A 24,015-nucleotide genomic window follows, 5' to 3' on the forward strand; every position below is an offset into this window, starting at 1 on the left:
TTGGGAGGCTGAGGCAGGAGGATCACAAGTTCCAAGTCAGCCTCAGCAACTTAGTGAGGCCCCCAAGCAACTTAGTGAGACCCTGTCTCAAGAGAAATTTAGAAAGGACTGGAGTTGTGGTCAACTCAGAATCTCTCAGGCTGACCCCTGCAACCTGCTCATGGTTCTCCACACCTGACCTGTCCATCTCTCTGAAAGATACGCCCACCCTCTGCCCACAGTAGTCATCCCTTGCAATAGCTCTCCTACAGTTTATTTTCCTTAGGTGTTCTGTACTTTCTAGTTACACAGTGCATATAAAATCAGAAAACAAAGTCATAAAAACAAACAACATGTCCTGCTCTTCCTCAATTTCCAGCTCAAGAATTATAAAGTTCTGGAAGTCAGAGCAGACTCTCCTGTCTCTGTGCCACCATAAGGGTTTTTTTTTTTTTTTTAAGTCACATTATAGCGCTTGTCACATCTTGTATCACACATGATTCTTGTCGCCTTCTCATCACAGATGATATATTAAAAGTCCCTTGAGGTTGGAGGGACGATGTAGACGCTCCACAGAAGTCAGCAGGTTACATTTGGAAATCTACCTATAAGGTTGGGTTAGGCTTGGGTTCCTTAAGGAAGTATCATAGACATGTTCATTAAACCACCCTTATGATTTATAAAATATGAACATCAGTATTGCTTTTTGAATATTATTATGAAATCCACCCACCTGTCTGGAATGTTCCCACAGCTTTGTGCAAAGTGACACACAGTCAACTTGATTTTGAATCTCCAGGCACTTGATAGCAGGGAGTGATATGCTCTAAGGTTCCCGAGGTTAGTGGTGGTAGAATCCACTCAGATCACATGGTAAAAAGGTTCAAGGTCAAACATTTTCTAGCACTTACTCTGTCAAGCACTGTGATGATCAAATAAATACTTTTAAAAGTATAAAATTTACAGGGACAACAACTGTACTGTACCCAGAAAGATGTAAAGGTTGTTGATTTCTTCCCCCAGTTTCTCATTTAGAAAGTCGGTTTCCTGATTCCTACCTTTAACACTGTCCAGTTAATTTTAAGAAATTTTGGAGTCATTAGAGCAAGTGAGTGAAGGAAGAAATCAGAAAAGGACATGAAGACTGTTGCCGGAAATATCCATGATCACCATTTTAGTTGAGTATGTGGACTCCATAAGAGCACAACATGTTCAGCCGTGTTCATAAAAAGATGTCTGGATTTACTTCAATCTCTGGGCAGCCTTTTGAGCCACTCATATATATATAAAGACTGGGCAGCCTTTCTTTCTTCTTCTTCTTCTTCTTCTTTCCATTGACATCTTCCAGGGAAAATGCTCCACAATATGATTTTCGAGGCTAATTTGCCTTTTTGTCTTCGCAGTGTTCCTTACTACAAATTAGCTTCCTATGCCCTCCCTTCCCTGAGCTAGGGAGGATCCTTCAAAATTCCTAACTGGCAGCCCTGTGGAGAGATGGGAGGGAGGGAGGAAAGGGAGGGAGGAAGGAGGGAGGCAGGGAGGGAGGGAGAGGTAGAGGGTGTCTATGCTGCATACATGTGGTACAGGCAGGGAGATCAGGACGCTAACAGAAAGGCAATGTAATTCTGTGTTTCCAGTAAGTATGTTAGCCCTGCGGGGATCTGAGCTGGCCAGTCTACTTGGAGAGGAAAAGTAGATTTGGGGAAGGTGGAAGGGGTCAATTCATAAAGTGACTTCTTCCTCAGCTATGATAAGAGCCTTTGCTGATCTCCAGTGACTGTCTGGTACCTCCTGGTCAGATTGGACTCTGTCCCTTCCAGATACTTGATTTTGTGAAAGGGACACACCTATCTGCAGGAAAGAAGACACTGACCAGATTGCAAGCGGTAGGTTGTGACATTCAGCATGTTTATGCAGCAGAATTGCTGAGAGATGCAGGGGGTGTGTGTGTGTGTGCTTGGGCTGGCTGATTTATCTGCAATAGGGAATGTTTTATTTTAATTGTCAGTTAAAAAAAGAATTGTTGCTGAGGCTAAGGTAGCAGTGAAAAATTCTGTGCTCTGAGCTTTTACATTTGTGTTTGATGTGGTTTCGGTGTTTGTGCAGTTTAGAGAAGCTAGCAAGGGCTCACCTTTAAATAACCTGCAGCTTCCTATTTTCCTCCTCTCTCTCTCTCTCTCTCTCTCTCTCTCTCTCTCTCTCTCTCTCTCTCTCTCTCCCTAAGCACAGCTCCCACCCCATCCTCTCAACATCCTCCTGCACTCCTCCCCGCCCCATGGGAAATGCGGCCCAGTTTCACCTTGAGCCTTTTGCACCCTAAGTCTGGATTCTCGGCTGGTTTACTGTAGGTGTTTGTGGATACTCTGCAGCTGCCCTGGCCCAGGCGGTCTGACTCGGCAGGAGTGTTTGTGCATGGGAATCGGCATCCGGCATCCGAGATCATGGCAGTGCAGCTGGTGCCGGACTCTGCTCTCAGCCTGCTGATGGTGAGTGTGCTGGGGAGGAGGTGGGGCCCGGGCAGCGCCTACTCCAGTCTCCCCTGCCCACACTGGGGGCCGCTGCTGCAGCTGCTGCAATGGCTGCGGACAGGTTAAACATTGCTCTGCTTCATCCTGCAGCCTCTTTTGAAATGATTTCTTGGGTCAGAGTATCAGCATGACTAAGCATTCCCAGGGAAAAGATGCAGTGGGTTTGCCATTTTAGAAACTTGTTGCTGAATGCTATTTTGAGAGACGTGCTTGCAAACAGGTGCTAAGAGCCCCCCAAAATAGATCACTAGGGTGTGTGTGTGTGGTGGGGGGGGGGGCTCCTGTATCCTTTGCCCCTAGTCTTTTAAATTAAAATCCAGAGAACCTTGTTTGTTTGTTGTTTGTTTTCTTCTGATGACAGCTGTGGAATTTTTGTCCTCAGAGTGATTGGATAGTCTCTTCCCTCCAGGAGCCCATGTGTCTGCTCAGATTTCCCAACAGAACCTGGAGAGGTTCACTGTGGCCCTTGTGACTCTTGGGCTACAGAGTTGGAGGAAACTCCTCTCCCATCTATGATTGACAGGAGGTGTTGGCCGGGGTGCCCAGACATTTATATGTGTGTGAACCACTGACCTACTTCACTTCCCTCAGCATGATTTCCATCATGTTAAGAAAGTCCTGGCTCTTAGCATTTTAAAGCAAACACAGACCATGGCATCATCTGGTTGTAATCTGATTGGCTTTTTTTTTTTTTTTTTGCCTGACCCAAGGTTATGAGTTTGCTTTTGCTGTCATTTTGCCCTCTCCCCCATCCTCTGCCATGTAGCTCACAGGTCAGGGTAAAAGGTTGCTGGAAGTAGCATGCATCAGCTTGGCACAGGAATGTTCCCAACATTTACACAAGAGACTATAGAAAGTGCTTCTGCTGGGCTTATTGATCTGTTTTGTAACTGAGAAGGGAAATGCAGCTTGGTGAGGCCTGATGAGTTTATTAGGGTGACTTGGAGGAGCAGGCAGTGGGGAGCCTGCCTCGCGGGGCATGAGCCAGGTCAAGTTAAGAGGAACAGATATCTGGTGCTGTTACTCAGAATGTCATTTGGCCCACAGAGGCATTTGAATTGTTGAAATTGTATGGGCCTCTGTGACTTTGGGTTTCACTTGGGGAGAAGTAGAATTTTCTGGAGTTTGCTCTTTACCCATTTTTCTTCCTCACTAACACTGCTGTCGAGACACCTTATCTTCTACAGCCTACTCACTTCAAATGTACTATCTGTGAGAAGCAGGGACTGCTAGGGTCCTGGAAGTCTGGGTTATGTGCACGGCACTGATGTGCATGCATGCACCTACATGTTATCCAGGATGTTCACATAAAGGAAAAGTTTTCTTGAAAACTAGCTCCATAAAGAGTTGGGCCTGCTTGTCTTTGCCTGCACTCAAGCTCCCAAATATTATGGTTGCTGTGCTGGTGGTTTCTGCCACTCGGATCTTATCCTTCATTTATCAGTGGCCTCTGCCCTGAGATGTCTCCCTAGAATTCAACTCCTGCTTGGATTAAAGGATGGGGTTCGCCTCTCTCTTGGAAGCTGGAGAGGTGGCTCTTGACACGGACGGACCATTAGATGAGAGCACCCTGGAGCAATGTGTGTAATTGGAGGCACTGTGCATTCTTCTGGTTCATGTTTGGTTTGGGGAAATTTTCCCCTATGGACTTTGATGTTCTTTTTAAAGGGTAAACCCCAAAGTAATTGCTTCCCTGACACATTGCATGATGAGTCTCAAAATTTATAAGCAAGTAGAAGAGAAAAGAAAAGAGGAAAAGAAGCCATTTAGTGGAACTACTTTGGCTGTGAGTTCAGGAAGGAAGCTGTAAACATTATTATTTATTAGCTCATTAATCAGCTGACCAGTTCTCAGCATTTATCGAGCGTCTGTCACTGGGGAAAGTAGTGTGGTGTAATAGGGAGCCAGAGCTCACAAATGCACGTTTCGGGGAGAGTCAATACCTGGTAGGCTGGTTGTAATTATCTTTTTGTACTACAGAGTCCTTATGTTGAAGACCAATGGGGAAGATCAACCAGCCATGCCCCTTGCTTTTGGATAAGGAGGCAGAGCCAAAGTTATATTTACTTCAGAAATGATGCTAGGAAAAAATATGTTTGTGTGGTTCTGGAAGTGGCCACAGAGTCTGGAGGTTTGGAGAGCCCTGCGTTCTGTCTCCAGCCTTGCCACTTGTTGGGTCATCTCGTGTAGGTCACTCCCTCTCTCTGTGCCTCAGTTCTGCCACTTGCTGAGGGGGTTGTACTAATCTCTAGGGCCCCTTTTAGATTGTGGAACACAATTTAAGATGTTGAAGGATGATGTCTAGAAAAGGGCTCCTGGGTAGCCAACTTGAACTCTCATTCAGCATTTTGTCCACATTTCCAACCTATCATGTGACCAGCGTTGTCTTCAGAATGGTGGGATTTATCCGGCCCATATGGCTCTTCTGCCAGGGAAAGTATATTTCATGTTATTAGCTAAATGGACGATCATGGTTTCTTCTCACTCTGCTGTCAAGAATCCTACCCTAGGGAACTGGTGACCTTTGAATGGTGCCTAAGGTATCTTTCCAGGCTGGGTTTGGGTCATCTGGGAGGGTTGGGCTAAGAGCATGTCTTGACCCCCTCAAGGTGGGAGGACCTCTTGCTTGTTTGTAGAGAGTAGCAATGGGCCTGAAGAGCATCCGTGCAAGGTGGGGTCCCCCAAATGACCAATGAAGGGTGGACTTAAAGAGAAGGTGGAGATGGTCTCACATGCCCCCAAACAGCCCTCCTCCCACATCGTAGCAGGAATCTGAGGCAAAAGAAGATACCACCGTATTCACTGTGGTGTAGGGAGCCCTCAGCTGGATGTGACTAATCACAGAGTAGGAAGCTCTTGGCTGTGTGTCACTTGTTGAAATCACATGTGTTTCGGCAAACTGCAAGGACTGGAGTGTCCTAGGGCTCAGGATTTCTTGCTCATTTCTTTAAATCCAGAGTGGAGATTGCAGAGTTAAGGGGCTACTAAGGTGGTTATGCCTTTTTATTTCTTAGATTCTGAAAACACAGATCTTTGGGACAGCTAGATTAAAATAGCTTTTAATTTAAGTCAGCTAGCTAGATAATAATGCAAATTATGCTTTTCTTTAAATAGAGTGTCTTTACATACATTAACTAATGTAATCCCTTCCAGGACTTATTTTTAAGTAAAAAAAAAATAGAAATCAGAATTTGGAAATGTGTCAATGGTTATGGCTGAAATTGATGTCTCAAAATGGTTCTCTGAGTGCCAAGCCAATATTTTTCCTGCTACATATCAAAACTCAAGTGCTTAATTCCCAGGACCTCCTACACTTTGGATGACCCTCAACTCTGAGCCATTTTGCATTTTCTAGGTTTCTAGGTGGATAATACTGTCTTCCTGTTTATCACCTATTATTTTCTATATTGAAGGGTAAACTAAAAACGATACCACAAGTCTAGGTCAAGATGTCTGGTTTGACTCTGGCACGTAGAAATTGTTTTATATTCATAAAGGACTTGCTGCATTTTTTAAGGTCTGTCTCTCTTTTTTTTTTTTTTTTTTTTTGACTATGCTTCTAGGATGTTGCCAATAGTTGTGTTTTACAATAGGGAAATTTAGTATGTAAAAACTCCAATTCACAAATTAGAGAAACTAGTGGGTGATTATTTGTAATGAATTAAGTATGTGAATTAGATGACTCTGAAGGTGCTTTCCATTGTAAAAATTGTATTTCTTACTTTTAAGCTTATTTTGAATATACTAGCTGCCTGGTCTGTTTTAAAAAGAGTCCATTTGATAACTTGCTGTTGTATAACTTTATCTCCCTCATTTTACTTTATCATGATTTTCATTCTGGGCTGGGAAGGTGGCTGGGAAGGCTGGGAAGTGGTAGAACACTTGCCTAACTTGCAGAAGGCCTTGGGTTCAATGGCCTGTGCCAGGAAAAGAAAAAACTAAAAGCAAATTCTCCTTTCCTCAGTCATTTTCCTCATTTGGACATTTTTCTTTCAATTAACAAATATTTGCTGTTAATTAGATCCATCCATCTAATATCTGTTCCATATAAGAAACATACAAGCCAGTCACCAACTTGTATGATCTAATTGGACAGAGAAGATGGAGTATATGGGAACTATAATTCCACTTCTTTCAATTAGAAAAGTAGAGAAAATTCAGAGGATCACATGACAACTGTAACCAAGTGAGCCCTGGAGCATACTCAGAGTTGAGGAGGGGGTTCTTTATTATTATTATTATTATTATTTTAGTTGTAGATGGACACAGTACCTTTATTTATTTATATGTGGTGCTAAGGATTGAACCCAGTGCCTCACACGTGCAACCCAAGTGCTCTACCACTGAGCCACAACCAGAAAGAGATTCTTGAAGAATAGGTAAGGAGTTGGGGGATGGATGGGTCAAAGGAGCAGAATTAAGGTAAGGAGCGTGGTTGTTACGTGAGATGTTGAACTATTTGGAAGATGAAGAGTTGACTGGTTTGGACAGATTTCCTGTTGGTGATGAAAGGTTACAAGGTCTGAAAGGCAGGTGGGGTGTGAGCAGGTTCCTTTAGTTTTATTACTATAATCTAATTTTCCTCTATATTTGACCAGACTCTATTTGGAGTTTTTAGTGGACCTTGTTAGATCCCAAATGACAAAAGGCATAGAATAAAATTGATTTCTGTCTTGATAAATCTTGTTTTTGAGTTAATATTAGTAATCTTTATATTTTTCAAAGTGCTTTGACTCTTTCTTTCTTTTCTTTTTTTTTTTTTTTTTTTTGTTTTGTTACCAGGGATTGAACAAAGGGGCTCTTAACCACTGGATTACACATCCCCACCTCTTTTTTCATAATTTATTTAGAGATGGGGTCTCGATGAATTGCTAAGTGCCTTGCTAAGCTGCTGAGGCTGGCTTTGAACTTGTGATCCTCCTGCCTCAGCCTCCTGAGTTGCTGGGATTATAGGGGTTCGCCACCATACCAGGTTGCTTTGTGTCTCTGACCCAGCAGATGTTCTCAACCCTGCAGGCAGGCTGGGTATTCCGTCATCTTGTTACATGATGAACTTGGATCCAGAGAAGTTAATGGCCCAAGATGCCTCAGACAAATTGTGCAGAATATGAGATGCTTACCCTGCATTTCATAATGATTAATTCATAAATTTGAAAAAAAATGTTATTATGAACTATGGAGATTTAGAGGATAATAATGATATGGTAACCCAGGATGTAGCTATCTAAAAGATTGTATTCAGAGTAGGGTCATCTTAGTATTAGGCCTATGGCAGAGGCCCTGGATGTTTGGGTAGAGGGTAGAACTGATTCTTAGTGTCATTTGTCTTTGTGGATTGTCTAAAGTAAGCTAACTGTAAGAAAGTTTCTGGGAACTGGTTATGTCATTATGTCATTATTATATTGCATTCAGGAGCTAAAATCTTCCTAAAATTCTATAACCATCTTATAAACTGTAGTTTTCCAATGGGTATATCTGAAATCATTTCATTACTAGTTTTTTTTAGTTAATGTCTAATGTACAAATGTATCTCTTTCAGTGGGTGAAGTGTGAAGTCAATGACCATAACTCTTTCAGACCATGTTTTGTTGATCTTTAACATTTTACTTTCTGACAAATCTGTTTCTGTGAGTCTAAGCCACAGAGACTGACTCAAATCACCAGCATTAGCAAAAAGGGGAACCTATGACCCACGTAGCTGGGGAGTCCCAGGGGAGGCTGGATGGAGGACCTTGAATGGCGGTGTCAGAACTGTTTCTCTGGCTCTGCTGCACCTTGACTCTGCTTTTATCTGTGTTTCTGTGTTGACTTTAGTCTCTGGCATATTCTTTCCCCAAAAATCATTCTAGGGTCACTTGTCCTCAGATCTGGTGAAGGCAGGTCAATAAACAGGACTTTCCTCACGTGTTATCATGAAGCGTCCAGCGTCTCGCCAGGGGTCATTTTTCCTGCCCAAGAGGGTGTAAGCCACTTGAGAAAATTAAAGTCTGAAATAATTAGTGAAGAAATAAGCGACAGAGTCAGAGAATAGGTTTTTTAAAGCAGAGCATCTGATAGGTCCAGCCCACACAGGAAGTGGAGCTGAACAGTTTAAAAATGGCTCCGGTGGTTTATTTAAGGGGGTACATCAGAGGCAGGGATAAGATTTCAGGGGCAGAGTCTTGCTTCATAATGTCTTGTAGTCAACAGGTTGATTAGCATCTTGGCAGGCTACATCCATCTCTGAGAGGCTGTGTGGCTATATGGCTGCAGTGGGTCACCCCATTTTTGGAGCTGTGTTGGGGCCTTTTTGAGCAGAGCTGAGTTCATATGTAAAGGGTGGTCTTAATATGGGATTGCCACTATAAGTTCCCAAATACCAGATCTACCCCAGTCCTGGCTCCAATGCTGGAAAGTTCCATGCATAGTCCATGGATGGCTCTTGACAATGTCACTATTCACAAGCTCTGTCTGTCTCTCTTGGGTAACAGACTTGTCCTGGGGGCCAATTCTTGGTTTCAGGGATAGGGATTTCTGACCAAGCAGGTTAGAACGTGTGCCCAGACCTGTGGGGAGGAAGCGGGTGTATCGATTAGTTGATACCTCACCTGGTATCATATGGAGTGGAAAGGGCATGCTCCTGAATGAGAAGAGCTATTGACCAAAAGGGGCAGCTTAAAAATAACAAGGGAAAAACATTAGATTGTTATTACAGTGTTCTGCACCTTATGTACCATTGTAGGACTCTTATGAAACTAATCATGGAGGAAGCATCAGTGACTCCTAAATCATGGGTTTAGTTCTCTCAAAATAAATATAACTGGAGAAATCCAATTGTCGGAATATTTTATGCTAGGTTGAACAAGTCTCACCATCTGTAAAATGAGACACGAAGAGCTACCCCATAAGATTTGGGCTAATTCAATGAGACGTGCATGCAGTGTTTGGCCACTGTTTTTTGGTCCGATGCAAATGCATAGTAAGTTTTAGTAGTTGCTTGCTTTGTCTTAAAATGACAGAAATGACCATCCATTCCAAATTTGTCTCATTGAACTCCTGCATGAGAGCCAAACTCAACATAAAACAAAAAAGAAGTTGCCCAATTCTGTCTTTTGGTGTTCCATTCTGTGAGCAATAAATGACCATCACTGGATAAACAGCCAATGATTTTTAAAAAGCAGATGTTCCTAGGGTCATGTGAACCATTCCAGTCATGAACAAATTTAAATTACATTCCTGCCTTAAATAACTTACAAAATTTTCTAATCCTCTGAAGAGAGATGACTAAAATATGGACGGCAATATGTTCTCTCTGGCAAATGTAAAATGTGTGCCTTTCAGGCCTGCTACCCATGATGGGCAGCTATTAGTGCATCTCTGCTAAGAATTAATTGCATGGCTGCTTTCTGAAGCTCAGTAGTGGTTTGGAAAGCGCACATTGCAGGTGGAGGTAGCAGTTTCTCATTGAATTTTATGCCAGCATATGAAGTCTAATGGAACATATGGTATTTAGACTGGTGGTAATCAAAGGTCCTGGAAATGTGCCTGACTGAGACCATGTGGTACACATCCAGTGAGGAGACTGAACTCCAATGTCAAGGTAACTTTTGTTTGCAGCTCAGACTGCCTTGAAATGAATGAATGCTCTTTACAACCTGGGTATCAAACTTAGTCTCACAGCCTAGACCCGGGGAAGCAGTTTCCTGAGTGGCAGACCCAGTTCATCTCCTCAAGGAAAGTCATGTATGTCAGCGGTTTTAAGGATCATCTGAACAGCAGTGGTGCCCAAATTGTGTCTCTGGCTAGGTCCGACTGCAAATCCAAACACTTACTGGATTTACCCCTCTTGTTATCCCATAGGTACCCCAAACTCACCTCCCCCCAGAGAAGGTTTCGTATCTTCTCCCTGGTCCATAAACCTTGCCTTGGGAGATGGTAGCATGGTTTTGCCTGTCCCCTGGGACTCATCTTGACCTTTTGCTCTCTCTCATCCATCTGGTCCAGGGGCAGCCTACGCTGCTTCTGCTTCCTCCATTTCTCTCACCGGCAGCCTCCTGCTCAGTCCCTCCCCTACCTTGAATTTCATGCCCAGAACCTCTCCCACCTGGGCTCCCTGCAGAGCTGCTCACCTCTCTTCCTGCTTCTAGTCTCTTGGCACTATTGTGTGTCCTCACTGCTTTTCCCAGAGGGAATTATAAAGAGAAGATCTAAGTTCTCTACCTGAAATCCTCCAACCACACCTGGTCATACAAGGGATAAGACTCAGGTTTTTAATATTTCATATTACTCTCTTAAAGACCTGGCCTCTGTCCACTCTCCCAGCCTCATGTCCCACATCGATCCCTCCTCTACCCCTCAAAATACCTGCTTTGGCAGTTTTGAACTACACTCATGCTTAATGACAGGGATCTGTTCAGAGAAGTGCATTGCTAGGTGATTTCATCATTGTACGGGCACCATGAGGTGCACTAACGCACACTGGGACAGTGTGGGTTGATTACTCCACGTGGCCTCTTGATCCTCTCCTGAGACCTGGTCAATGTGACATGGAGCAGGCTGCATATCAAAAAAAAAAATTTTTTTTACAATAAGTAGAAGCACACTAAGATAAAGAAGAAAAAGTGTAGCATAGCAAATACATAAACAAATAATTCAGTCATTTTTATCATATTCAAATGCTATGCATTATAAACTTGTGCACACTAAACTTTTAACCAGCTGGCTGCACAGTAGGTGTGTTTACCCCAGCATTGCCATAGGCAGGTGAGTATTAGGGTGGCTGTGATGTCACCAGGAACAGGAAAATATCACCTCTGTTATAATCTGGTGGAACCATCATTCATGTGGTCTGTTGTTGACCAAAATGCAGTGTGTGACTATTTCTATCTCCTACAAATGATACACTGCCTCAAATCTGTGTGCGTCTCACTGTCTGGAGTATGTTCTTTTCTCTGTCTGGATTGTTCATTTTCTTGTGTTCCTCTTCACTTTCTCCTTCATTTCATATAAATATATAGGCTTGTATTTATTTGTGTATATACAGATATATAGACACATAAATATACATAAGTTCACTATTGGTATGTGATATTTAACATGTCTCTTTTCCTTTATAAATATGTTTCCTTCATTCAGTCATCACATACTCATTGAGCACCTATTGTCTCCTGGACACTGTTCTGATGTGAGGGATACAGTGGTGAAAAAGACTGATAAGGCTTTAGTTGTCTTCAAGCTTAGGTTCTTCTTGGGGGAAAAAAACAACAGAAAAATAAGCACATTGAAAATAACTAAAAGAACCATCAGGGAGTGATGGGTGCCCCATGGTGAGTTAAAACCCATTATTAGCAGCAGATGGTGTTAGGATGACAGCTTTAGGGCAGAGGGTGGAGGAAGGCTTTCTTGAGGAGACAACATTTCAGTTGCAAGGTGAATGACAAGAAGAAATCAGTGGTGAAGAGTCCTGGGTTGGGCATTCCACCAGGGCAAAGGCCCTGGGGCAGGAAGGAGTTCAGCAGGCTCCAGCACTTTGCACTGTACTCGGTATATATGCTAAATTCAGGTGTTGATTTATCACTTCCTGACTCTGGGTGGAATTTCAGGTAAGCACAGAGCACAGACCTTGCCTCAGCACTCACGTCTCATCAGGGAAGAATTAATGGTAAGCTTTTAGGAAATACCATACAACAGAAAATGGCCCCACATCAAAGGGTATGGCACTGACAAAGTGTGAGGAATCCAGAGGAGTGAGATCTAGAGATCCAATCAAGAAAGTTTAGAGGAAAATGACATGGGGCCATTTTGAAGAGTGCATATCATTAAAATTGGGAAGAGGAGAAAGAACTTCTGAGACGAGAGAGGGAGAGGAGAGAGTGTGGAGCGAGAGGGGTTGGACTGAGTCAGGGCAAGGATCCAGGATCGGGGTTGTGGAGGAGTGATACTGGCTCAGTTGTTGGGACCAGAGGAGAGAGGACATGGTAAATGCTCTTGCAAGAAGTTGGCTTGGAGCCACGACACTTAGGAGACTCTCTTTTTGGAAGAGACTGATGTAATGGACGTAGGGCTTGGGAAGTTCAATCTGGAAGTGAAATGCAGGGTGTGCTGGGGAGACCAGAGGGGGAAAGGTGCATAGAGTCAGTTGTATCAGGGGGTGGGATGAGGCAGGCTGGATGTGGCAGTGAAATGAGAGGGCAGGAATGATTTCTAGCGATATTCTGAGGGGAGACTCATCAGGACTGCGTGATGGATTGGTGATGGGTGACCATGTACAGGGAGGAGCAGGCTGGGGACTGCAGAGCGCTGGCAACCGTGTGTGTAGGGAGTGTCGCATACATGACAAAAGAGGGGTGGGAAACACAATTTGAAGAATAGGTTGTGGTTCACGTAGCACCTCCAAGTCGAAGGTGCTGAGGTTACAATGGGATTTCCCAGCAGAGATGCTGAGGGGCAGTTGGGGATACAGGATGAGTCAGGTCTAAGATTAGATTTGGGGTAGGGACAGATCTAGGAGTGACAGTAGGTGCACAGAAATCCCAAAGGGAGACTGGAGAGAGGAAAGAACAGAGGCCAAGCCTTTCAATAGCCCTGGTTAAAAAGAAGTTCTATGACCTTATATTGTAAGATGGCATTCTTACAAGACCAATGTTACCTTGACATTGGAATTAATTTACCTCACATTGAATGTACCACATGGCCTCACTGAAGCTGTGTGGGAGTGTTTTTGTTTTTATTTTTTTCCCAGATGCAGCTTAAATGCTGTTCCATTAGATGACAGCACTTTCTCACAGATCTCTTTAGGGCACCGTTGAGCTAGGAACATATATGTAAGAACTGTTACTGAAATGGCATAAAGTAGCTGTATGTCTCTCTCTCTCTCTCTCTCTCTCTCTCTCTCTCTCTGTGTGTGTGTGTGATGCAGGGGAGGGAGGGGAGAGAGGTGCCATTTCTCTTGTTGAATACCCCCCCACCCCACCCCACCCCGCCATGCACACACTTGGTGACTTCAGAACTGTCTAGTCTTGCTTGCCAACCTGTCCTTCAGAAACTCCAGCAGGACACAGAGGTGATGACTTTTCCCTGCCCCACACTGAAGACTCAGCTGGAACAGTCAGGGGCTGGGGTGACTTGGCAGCTGGGAGTCTGGAATCTTCTGGAGGCACCTTTGTTCACATATCTGAGGGTGGGCACTGCCATCTCCTGGACTACTGCTGGTTCTGTTGACTTCAGCACTGATTAGGGCTTCTTTATGTAGCCTGGGCTCCCTTAGAACATGGCTGCTTCCAGGTAGCTGAATGGACACAGTGGCACAGGGTCCAAAACTGAGCATCTGAGCTAGCAGGGCAGAACTGGATTAATTCTGTGTTGCAGCCTCAGAAGTCACACAGATTTGCTCACTAAGGCCATTTGTCACTTAGGCCATTTTCAAGGGGAGATGATTTAGACCACCTCTGGATGCAAGTGGCCAATTATGTCATGTCTAAAATTTCCATGACCTGTATGCATTCTGTGTATCTTGATTTCCTGTTCCTTGAGGGGTCTTTTACTTTTTGCATTACTCAGGATCTGTCTATGGGGCCTGGCTTTGAGGAAAGATTTTATTAATATTGATTGAATGATAGGTGGATATCGGAGATGTCAATTTTTTTTTTCAGATCTCCATCCATATTCTGAACATTTGGAGGTCACATGTGTTTTGTGCCCTGCTGTGCCTTCAGAGAACACCAATGTATGAATGAATCGTGAGGAAAGCTCTTCTTTGCCTGCTCAGTGACCTCTAAATTCCCTGGGTTTAGTTCTCATTGATGGATGGAAGCTGATAAAGCAATAGTGTTGCTTCCTTTACTAGCTTGGTATTTGGACTAATAACTTGTTTTGTGTCTCTATTGCCCATGTGTCAAGGTACAAGAAGGAATATAGCTTGTTATTAAGACTAAAACGCTTTCTTCTCTTCTGAGGAGTGTGAGTATAATTGAGCTGTAATGAACATGGCTGAGGTCATTTCCCAGGAATTAATGAACAAGAGAATGTGTGCATGGCCTGAGGCTGGGTCTTTGGTCGTTAACCTAGTTGGTCATTAATACTGGCCAGGAATGCTTTACGCGAGGCCATTACAACTCGCGCCATATGCTGCTACAATTGGGAAACATGAACATTACCTGTGTCAATAGCTATTTGTTTTCTCTGTGTTCTCCATGACTACAGGAGGAGGCAGCCTTTCGAATCCCCACTCCAAAGGCTTGAAGCATCAAGGGCAGGACGGGTGTGGAGCTGAGGGCCTAGGAAGTACACCTTCTCTTCTGCAATATGATTATTATTATTGTTTTTATTTTTCCGGCAAAGAATGCTCTAAATTCAGAATGGTATCTGGACAGGGCAATCAGTAATCTGAGCTTTTTCGAGTAAAATCTGTGAAAAATCTTAAGTAAATCTTAATTTTTTGACAGTTTTGACTGGCTTTTCTCTTCAAGGAGAAAGCTCTGGCTTTCTCCCCTTCTTCCCTGTCCTTTCCAGTCTCTGTCTTCCCCTTCCCTCTTCTCCGTTCCTTTTAAAACTGTTTATGGAGGATATCAGTCAGAGGCATTGGGGTTGGTGCTGAGGATCCAGTTGAAAAGGTCAACAAACAAACAAACAATTCCAATACAGTGAGGTCAATGTTACAGCAAAGAAATAGTCGAGGTACATAGAGCACAGGTGTGTGGTTCAGGGACCCTCAAGCGGCACTGGAGTTTGAAACATTTTGAAGAAGTTTGGTGAATGTGGAGGTGGGAGAGGTGGGTGATGGTGGTGGATGATTCCAGGTACAGGGAACAGTCTACACACATGCAAAGGAGACAATTGCCTGTCCCAGCAACTGTGTGGGGAAGGTGAAAGGGAATGGAGGATAAAGTGCCCCAAATTTGGCTGGAGGCAGACACAAAATCCATTATGAATACATGGTAAGAAGGTTGAAGTTGATCTTGAAATTTTGGGGGGGAAATGCAAGACACAGGGGGGAGTACCAGGTATTGAACTCAGGGGCACTCGACCACTGAACCACATCCCCAGCCCTATTTGTATTTTATTACCGACAGGGTCTTACTGAGTTGCTTAGGGCCTCACTAAATTGCTGAGGCTGGCTTTGAACTCTCAATCCTCCTGCCTCTGCCTCCCAAGCCCCTGGGATTACAGGTGTGGGCCATTGGGCCCAGCCTTGATCATGAATTTTATCAGAAGTCATTAATGATTTTAAGCAGGAAAGAACATAATGAGGGTTGAGCTATACAAATCACTCATGAAATAACAGGGAAGATGGATTGAAATACACCATGAACTGGAGGGGAGAGGCCTGGCTACGAAGGAACAAAAGGCATATAACTGAGCTGAGGCTTGGCCTGAACTGATGGCAGGCCAGTGAGAGCAGAGGAGAGAACAGAGGCCAAGCCTTCCTATGGCCCTGGTTAAAAAGAAGTCCTATGACCTTGTATTAGAAGATGGCTCTCTTACAAGATCAAGGTCACCTTGACATGGGAATTTATCTACCTCACACTGAATGTACCACATGGCCTCACTGAAGTTGTGTGGGAGTGTTTTTGTTTATATTTTGGCCTGCCATCCATTCAGGCCAAGCCTATTGCTCAGTTATATGCTTTTTGTACCTTCTTTTTGTCACTCCATGTGGAGGACAAAATGAGAGAGAGAGGTGGTTCATATGGGCTCCCATTATTAAGACCTGCTCCAACAGGCTTTAAAATAGCAGAATTCTTGAGTTCAGGCACTAAGTCTACATGTGGAGCAGTTTCCAGGCTCTGGCTCTGGCTCCACCCTCACCCCCACCCCCTTAAACTTTGGGCTTAAACTTTGGGCTCTGCTCTTATCATGAGCTCTGTCTTCTGTCTGGCTTCCCTCAGTGGTCACAATATAGCTGTCAGCAGCAACTGTTCAACATGCTTCCTTATTCAAGCTGAAAGGGAGACAAGAAACCTCTCTCCCCCAAATTGCAACAATAAATTCTTTATTTTCTTATAACTTTTCAGGCTGGGAAATGCAAGACAAAGGAGCTGGCATTGGGCAAGGGCCTTTTTGTGCCGTCATCCCATGCAGGAGGCAGAAAGGCAAGATAGAGCAAGAGAGGGCTAAAACAGCCTTCTTAGAAGGGCACCAATTCTTCCCCCAAGGGTGGTCTATTCACCTCTTAAAGGACCCATCTGTCACAGTAGCAATTAAATTTCCACTTGAATTTTGGAGCAGATGAGCATTCAAACAATAGCTATCAGACAAGAGGCCTGGGATCACCATGCTTGGCTTAGGTATATTGGTATTTGGTCCTGAGGCTGGAAATGGAGTCAGTTCCCACTGTCTCACATTAAAGGCAGGAAAGGAGATGGTGTGGTTGCTACCCAGGCAGCAAACATGTCTGCTGCTAGGGCCCAGAGGAGGATATCCAGCCCACCAGGAGAACTGGGGAAGGGAGGTCAATATGTGGATTCTAAATTTCTTAAATGCAGGATTACATCTGCTTCCCCATTGATTTCTGCTCTTAGCTAAGGACCTACACATAGAAAGTGCTCAGAAACATTTGTCAAATGAGGAAAGGCATCAGGAAGAGAGGGTATTTGAATTTGATAATACAGACCAAGTGATGAAATAAAGGAAGAATTTCAGGCAGAGTTAAAATATCAGTAAACACAGTTTTACAGTTGCATGAGACATTTCAGAAAAGTCAAGAAGTTTAGAGTTGCTGGAGCAAAAATGAGGAACGGGTGACAAGGTTGGAAAGGTAAGGGAGGATTACACTCTGCTAAAGACTTGACCCCTGTCCTGTAAATTATGAAAGAAAGACATTGGACCAGTTTTAAGGAAGAGCATGGAATAGTCCTGTTTGCATTTTGACCAGGTCACTCTGTTGATAGCAGGTAGAAAACTGATGCAGGACAGGAAGGATATGGTGGAATCAGCTTTCATGGTATATATGAGGCAGAGGGAGGAGTCAAGATGACTCCAGGTCTTTGTGTTGGGTGAGCAAGCAGATGGAGATTGCAGGAGAAACAACTTGCAAAGAACTAACTGTAGGTTTGGGACATATTCATCTCAGGGCCTCAGGAGGCATTCTATCAGAGGTGGTTAGCTGTGGCTGGGTGTATGTGTGTGAAGCTAAGGAAGGTGTCTGGACTAGACATGCTGATTAAGGGTCTTCAGAATTCAGGTGATGGTTATAAAAAATGAGAAAGGATGAAAACCAACCACAGAGTGGAGACTGGGGAAGTCATGAGCCATGGATGAGCACTTACAGCGAGAGGGTAGAAAGAGAGCCCATCCAAGAGGAGATACAGAAGAACGAAAAAGGGGTTAGAAGGAGGCCAAGGAGACTATAATATCTTACATTAAAAGGGAGGAGAGGCCTTGAATGAAGACAAAGACGGAGTGTCAAGTGCAGCAAAGAGATTTTACTTAGTGGAATTTCCAGTCAGTACAACATGAGGACCTTTTGGTGAGATGCTTTGCCAGTGTGACAGACTCAGGAGCCAGGTGGCAAGTGAATGAAGAAGGAATAGGAGGTGAATAAGTAAACAGAAGACCTAGGAGATGGAGAGGGGAGACATTGGATGAGAATTTGAGGAACAGGAGGAAATGAAGGAGGGATTTTGGGAATGCGGAAATTGTAAGCACAAGAGATCCATGGAGGCTGATCATCCCATCGCTGCTCTGCTATCTGTTGCTGCCGCAGACAATGCTGATCTTGGTGAAGACCCTGACGGGCAAGACCATCACCCTAGAGGTGGAGCCCAGTGACACCAAAGGCAAAGATCCAAAAGGAAGACATCCCCCCTGACCAGCACAGGTTGATCTCTGCTGGCAAAGATGGGTGCACCCTCTCTGACTACAACATCTAGAAGGAATCCACTGTGCACTTGGTCCTGCGCTTGTGGGGTGGTGTCCGAGTTTCCCCTTTTGACATTGACAAGTTTGCATTTGAAAAGTTTCATTGCACTTTTCTTTCAATAAAGTTCTTGCATTCAAGAAGAAAGAGGAGGAGGAGGAGGAGGAGGAGGAGGAGGAGGAGGAGGAGGAGGAGGAGGAGGAGAGGAAATTGTAAAGCACAGTTACAGACTCAAGGAAAGAAGTTCACGTACATGGAAAGATGAAAAATGTGAGTGGGATGGGTATGTTGCAGGGCATTCCCCCATTGATCCAAGAAGGTGACAGGGCCTCCAAGCATCATGTCCATTATACCTGTGTCAAAAACCAGAAAGAACAGTAAAGAGGGCTCACTTTGTGTCTCTTTATTTTTATGAAAGAGGAAAGTCTCTTCAGGAAGCTCCCCAGGACATGTCTGCTTATTTTCTATGGGCCAGAACCATTTATGTGACATGTTACAGGTTGCTTGCCCAGCCCCCTGCCACAACCCCTCTGCAGAATTCTTTCCTAGGTTATAGAGATGAGGGATCTAAACATACATCTCCTAGACTCTTTTGCAGAGGTTACATAGGTGATCCGGCTTCTCCTGCAAGCAAAGTGGGAAAATACTAAGTTTTTTTTTTTTTTTCTATCTGCTCTTGTGAAAATGCTCATGTCTGTCTCTGATGTCAGAGGTGGTAATTCAGTGACAGTAGTAATTTTTCTGCTCTATCAGTCCTGAGGTTGGGCATTTTTCTTCATTGTCTGATTTCCGACATATTCCTAAACGTTCCACTATCTGGTGATAAGTCCCTTTGTGTTGAAACTAATTAGAATGAATATTGTCTGCATCTAAGAACATTGAACAGTGAACAACCTAGGCTGCTGCAACCAAAACGGAAACTGGAAAGAGGAGGCCACAGTTTTAGGATCCTCCAGTAGGGGAAGAGGAGTAGGTTCATGCTATTGTGTGAACAACTGAAAACATCTGTAGATAAGTGGGCATGTAAATAGAACTAAAAGAGCTTTCTTCTAGTTGGTACATGAGTTTTTTTTAGGGGAACATCAAAATATTTAAAACATAACCATCTTTCTGTGAAAGTCATGTCCTGAAGAGCTGTCCGCCCAGAACCCAAGCCTATTTCATCTCTACTACCTCTGCTGACACCCACCCCAAAAGCACCAGTCAGAACCACCTGTCCAAATCTGAGCAGTGACAGTTACAAAATAACTGGGATCTGATGAACAAAATGAAAAAGAAAAGGAAGGAGAAAAGTGACCTTGGTAATAAATATTATAATTTTAATTATGATTATGTGGACAAACAAATAATGTGGCAAGGATGTTTTTGCAACTCTTCCTAGATATTTAGCCATTTCAGTCTTGGATCTAAATCCTTTCAACTGCTAATACTGTTTTTTTATTTTAAAAATAAAATGCTAAATATGATTCAAAATATTTAAAATACAAAGGGGTATATTATAAAAATAGGTTTGCCTCCCACTCCAGGTAGTTTCTTGTGTATCCTTCCAAAAACACTCTACATATATGCAAATCTTTCCTTGTCAGTTCCTATAGCAGTAACTTTATTTTTCCTAAAGGCTGCACAATATCATATTATATGAATGACATATAATGTATTTAATCAATCCCTTATTGATGGAAATTAGGCAACGTTCAGTATTTTATAACTGCAAGCTGTCTTCAGAGAACATTCATGTGCATACATCTTTGTTCACATAGCTGAAATCCTAGACGGACAATGCAGGATCAAGAGTTTATCATCTTAATTTTTTATAGATATTGTCCAATTACTATCTTCAAAAAGGCACCATGCAAATTTGTTTTATTTTAATTCTATGTTCAAAGCTCTAGTTAAATAAAGAGCCAATTTTAATCTGCTGGTAGGAAGTACGGGGACTATAGGAAAAGTGAGCTATTCTCCAAAGGGTATTTAGAATCTTACTGTATAAACAATTACAGCATTAAATGTCTGCAAAATTCAAGTGGCAAATGAGCAGTGAATATCAATTACACATCTGCTGCAGCTCAAAGGCAGATGGCCTTTTAATTTTATATCCCAAGAATTATACCCAAATTTTATTCCCTTTCTCAGAGCGCTCTTTCTTTTTATTTTCACTAAGAAAATGGATTATTACACTTTTCAAATATCAAATTAATTTTAACCTAAAGCACGGAGAAGCTATCTAGCACATCTTACTAAGCAGATATCTAGGATTGGGATTTAATTCCTGAATACACATTGATCCCTGATAACTATGTAACACCAGGAGTTCCATACAAGAAGATTTGAAGACATGATCCCTATTTCAGTGACCCTGCAGTCTAGGTTGAGAAATCAACATATAAACTTACATGGTGAAATGAAATGCCAAATGATGAGGAGTATCTAACTGCCGTGCTGTGGAATTCAACTGCTTATGCTTGGAAATTCAAAGAAGGAAGAGACGGCTTTTTGTGAGAGCTGTCAGGGACTTATAGTCCACAGAAGGGTGTTGGGTTGACTTTTGGGGGCAGGAAGAAGATAGAAAAGCACTAGGAAGCACATGGTGGCTGCCATGAGCAAACGGAAGTGAGCAAGTCCTGGGGTGGGGGATAGTGACATTGAGGGGGAGCATCTGTATGTGTGAGTTTGGGTGGGTGGGGTGGGAGCACAGCACAAAAGGCTGTAATAATATTATACAGGAAATAGTATGAGTGTGATATGCTAAACAGGGTATTTGGAGATGGAAGGTGAATAGTATATGCAAGAAGGTCCCATAGAAACAAAATGGCCCATGTTCTGGCTTGGAATTGGAACCTTCGTAATGTTCCACACTTAAAATGTGACCCTTCTTATGTTGCAAAGATTTGTGACTTTATCTGAAGTTGTTGAGTCTGCAGAGGTTGAGATGCTGTGTTGCAGGACCTGGGTAGGTATCCAACAAGCATTTCTTCAACTAAGAATGGTGTAGAAGTGGTGGGAGGAACCCAAAGTTGGGGAGAAGGTGGGAGGCTCTTTCAGAATTCCAGGTGAACAGCCACCAAGGGCAGTGCTTGTCATGGGCCAGTCATGAGGGACCCCTCAGGTGGAACTCAAGAGTTTTCAAGCCAGAAACCACAGGCATGGTGACATGAAGAAGGGGAGGGGAGAATCAATAAAGCAATCCAATAAGTACTGAGGGTCCACTGTGTTCCCAGTAGGTGCCAGAGGGGAGCGGAAAACTGTCCAAAAGAACTGCTCCATTCAGGGAGTCATGTTGTGGGCAAATTGAGTGCCTAAAGAAAAGAATGACAAGGACAAACGGAGAGCCCAAGAGAGATAGGCATAAACCATGTGCTGCAGAGGTTCAAAGAAGAAACAGACAGGGGCGTCAGGGTGACATCAGAGGTGGTGGGCCTCAAGGATACATTAGAGTAGAACTTGCATGGTTGGAAGAGAGGGACTGGGGAGTGACATACCAGCACAGAGTTGACAAGGATGAAGGACATCACAGACATGCTGGAAGAACAATCACTTGTGCTGGGAGTTCAGACAGATGGAGTACGGGAAGGGCCAAGAAGACAGGGAGGAAATCAGGGGCAAAGGGATCTTCCTTCAGTCTTTGGATTATATGCTGAGAAGTTTGTTTTAAAATAGGAAAAAAAAAACAAAAAAGGATCTGCTACATATGCTTGAGCAGGAGGGCACATGATGAAAGAGGACTTTACTGGGAAGGGGAAAGGGTGGTGGGCCACCAGTTAGGAAATGGTGGCAGGGGTTTGGGGATATGTAAGGAGCCTGAGTGGACCCTGCATACTCCATTACATATGGATCCTGGAGAAGGGCTGGGGCTGGGATTCAAATGCCAGCTTGGTGGAGCCTCAAAGGCTGTGGACTTGGATCTGGTGAGGGCTCTCGGAACTTGGACAACCTAAAACCATATGGAAACCCACCTTCCAGGGCTTACTCTCTGAGATTTGAATTCTCTTGTTCTGGGATAGCTCCATAAATATGTGAAATGTTTAAATTTATTTTTTAAATGGGTGCACAAATATGCAAACAAAATAACAAAAATAATTCCAGATAATTCTGTGGCCCAGGGATGGCATGTGGAGAAATTCTCTGCCCTAACATCTTTATCTGTGAACTGACTGAGGTTTGAATCCAGGTTTGCATAAAGCACCCCCTCCCTTTTTTCCCCCTGGAGGAATAGGCAAAGACCAAAGAGGAAATAGTACCAAATCCCTGAAAAACTCTTCCAATACATAAAAAACCATGCATCAGCTGAAAGGATTTTCATGGTTCTTTGCAAGAGTAGCTGTGGCCTGGAGAGGATGCCATGCAGGATGAGTGACCTGTGGGTTATTTAATGGGTCATCTTTTCAATTTTTGTGAAAACAATTCAACTAGTTTCTTCCATCCCAACTGATTTGGTCAATACCCTGAGATTATGGGGTGGTGGCCTTTTCCTAGTTCCAGCTGAATGAACACAGTTTCCAAATAAACAGGGGCAATGACCATGAACCCACTTTTCATTCAAGTTGGAGCTTTGTTGAATAATGCACATGTTCTAGCTAGGCACGGTGGCATGTGAAGGTAATCCCAGAGACTCAGGGGGCTGAGACAGGAAGGTTACAAATTTGAGGCCAGCCTCAATAATTTAGCGAGACCCTAAGCAATTTAGTGAAACCCTGTCTCAAAATAAAAAGCAAAAAGGGGGGGATGTGGCTCAGTGGATAAGGTCCCTGAGTTCCATCCCCCAGTATATTAAAAAAAAGAAAAGAAAAGAAAATCAAGGCTTTAAACCTGATTCTTAAAAGAATTACAATAACTTCTCAGAGATGAAAGATGTGTGTGAGGCGGGGGAGAGAGTGTCTTTGAATTTAAAAGAGCTAACTATTTCATATAAAAACAGGACTGTGTTTTCCCCTAAATCTGCTCCTGCATAATTTTAGTTTATTTTTCTAATTATGGTAACAGAACAAGAAAAGTCCCAACTGCTGTTCACATTCTCACTACTTTCCTCAAGAAAAAAATAATAATAATAAATTGGTAGTCTGTATCTATGCCAGAGAATGAAACAAAGATGGGATGTAAATGTTCTTTGTGTGAGTTCTCTTTGGCACATTTCTTTTCCTTCTCTTCCCAAACTCATTTGAGAGAGTGTCACTCAAAACCAATTAAAAGGATTTGGATGATTAGCTTTGAGTTTGCAATTGGTATCAATCAATAGTGCAATGTGGCCATCAATCGACTTTGAGAGGCTCTTCCAAATGGCTGCTTTGAACTGTAGCAAAACTATTAGAAGTGAAACTTCATTGAGCAAGCCCTCCTTTGTTTGAAAGACAGAGCTTCAGAGTCCTGGAAATCAGTTTTTCCCTTTATTGTTTGAATAAAAGTTTGTTGATTTGGAAGGAGAAATGTGTCTGATGTCCCTTGGATCCTTTGCCACCAAAGTTTGGCCACTTTCAACAACATAGTGAATCCATTGGGAAACAGGGGAGGTGGGGAGCTCAGGGAGTGGGCCACTGGAGTAGGGACCCCGGTGAAGAACGAGGCCCAGGATTGAAGGCAAGCATTCCTCTCCTCTCCAGTGTGCCTGTGACATGGTTCCACGAAGACTAATTCCCTGGTTTTCTCTGGAGATTGGTAAGAAGGGATATTTGAGGAGGC

At 43.3% G+C, this 24,015-nt stretch overlaps 1 long non-coding RNA gene across 1 annotated transcript in view; it reads left to right on the forward strand.

The window, feature by feature from the left end:
- The first annotated feature begins 2,205 nt into the window (after positions 1 to 2,205).
- LOC139707828 (uncharacterized) overlaps positions 2,206 to 24,015 on the forward strand; it is a 175,081-nt gene continuing 153,271 nt past the window's right edge. Inside the window, exon 1 of the long non-coding RNA XR_011709252.1 lies at positions 2,206 to 2,465. This is a non-coding gene — a long non-coding RNA (uncharacterized lncRNA). The remainder of the gene's footprint in view (positions 2,466 to 24,015) is intronic.

Source organism: Marmota flaviventris, chromosome 12 (genome assembly GCF_047511675.1).
Source record: "Marmota flaviventris isolate mMarFla1 chromosome 12, mMarFla1.hap1, whole genome shotgun sequence".
NCBI classification, from domain to species: Eukaryota; Metazoa; Chordata; class Mammalia; order Rodentia; family Sciuridae; genus Marmota; species Marmota flaviventris.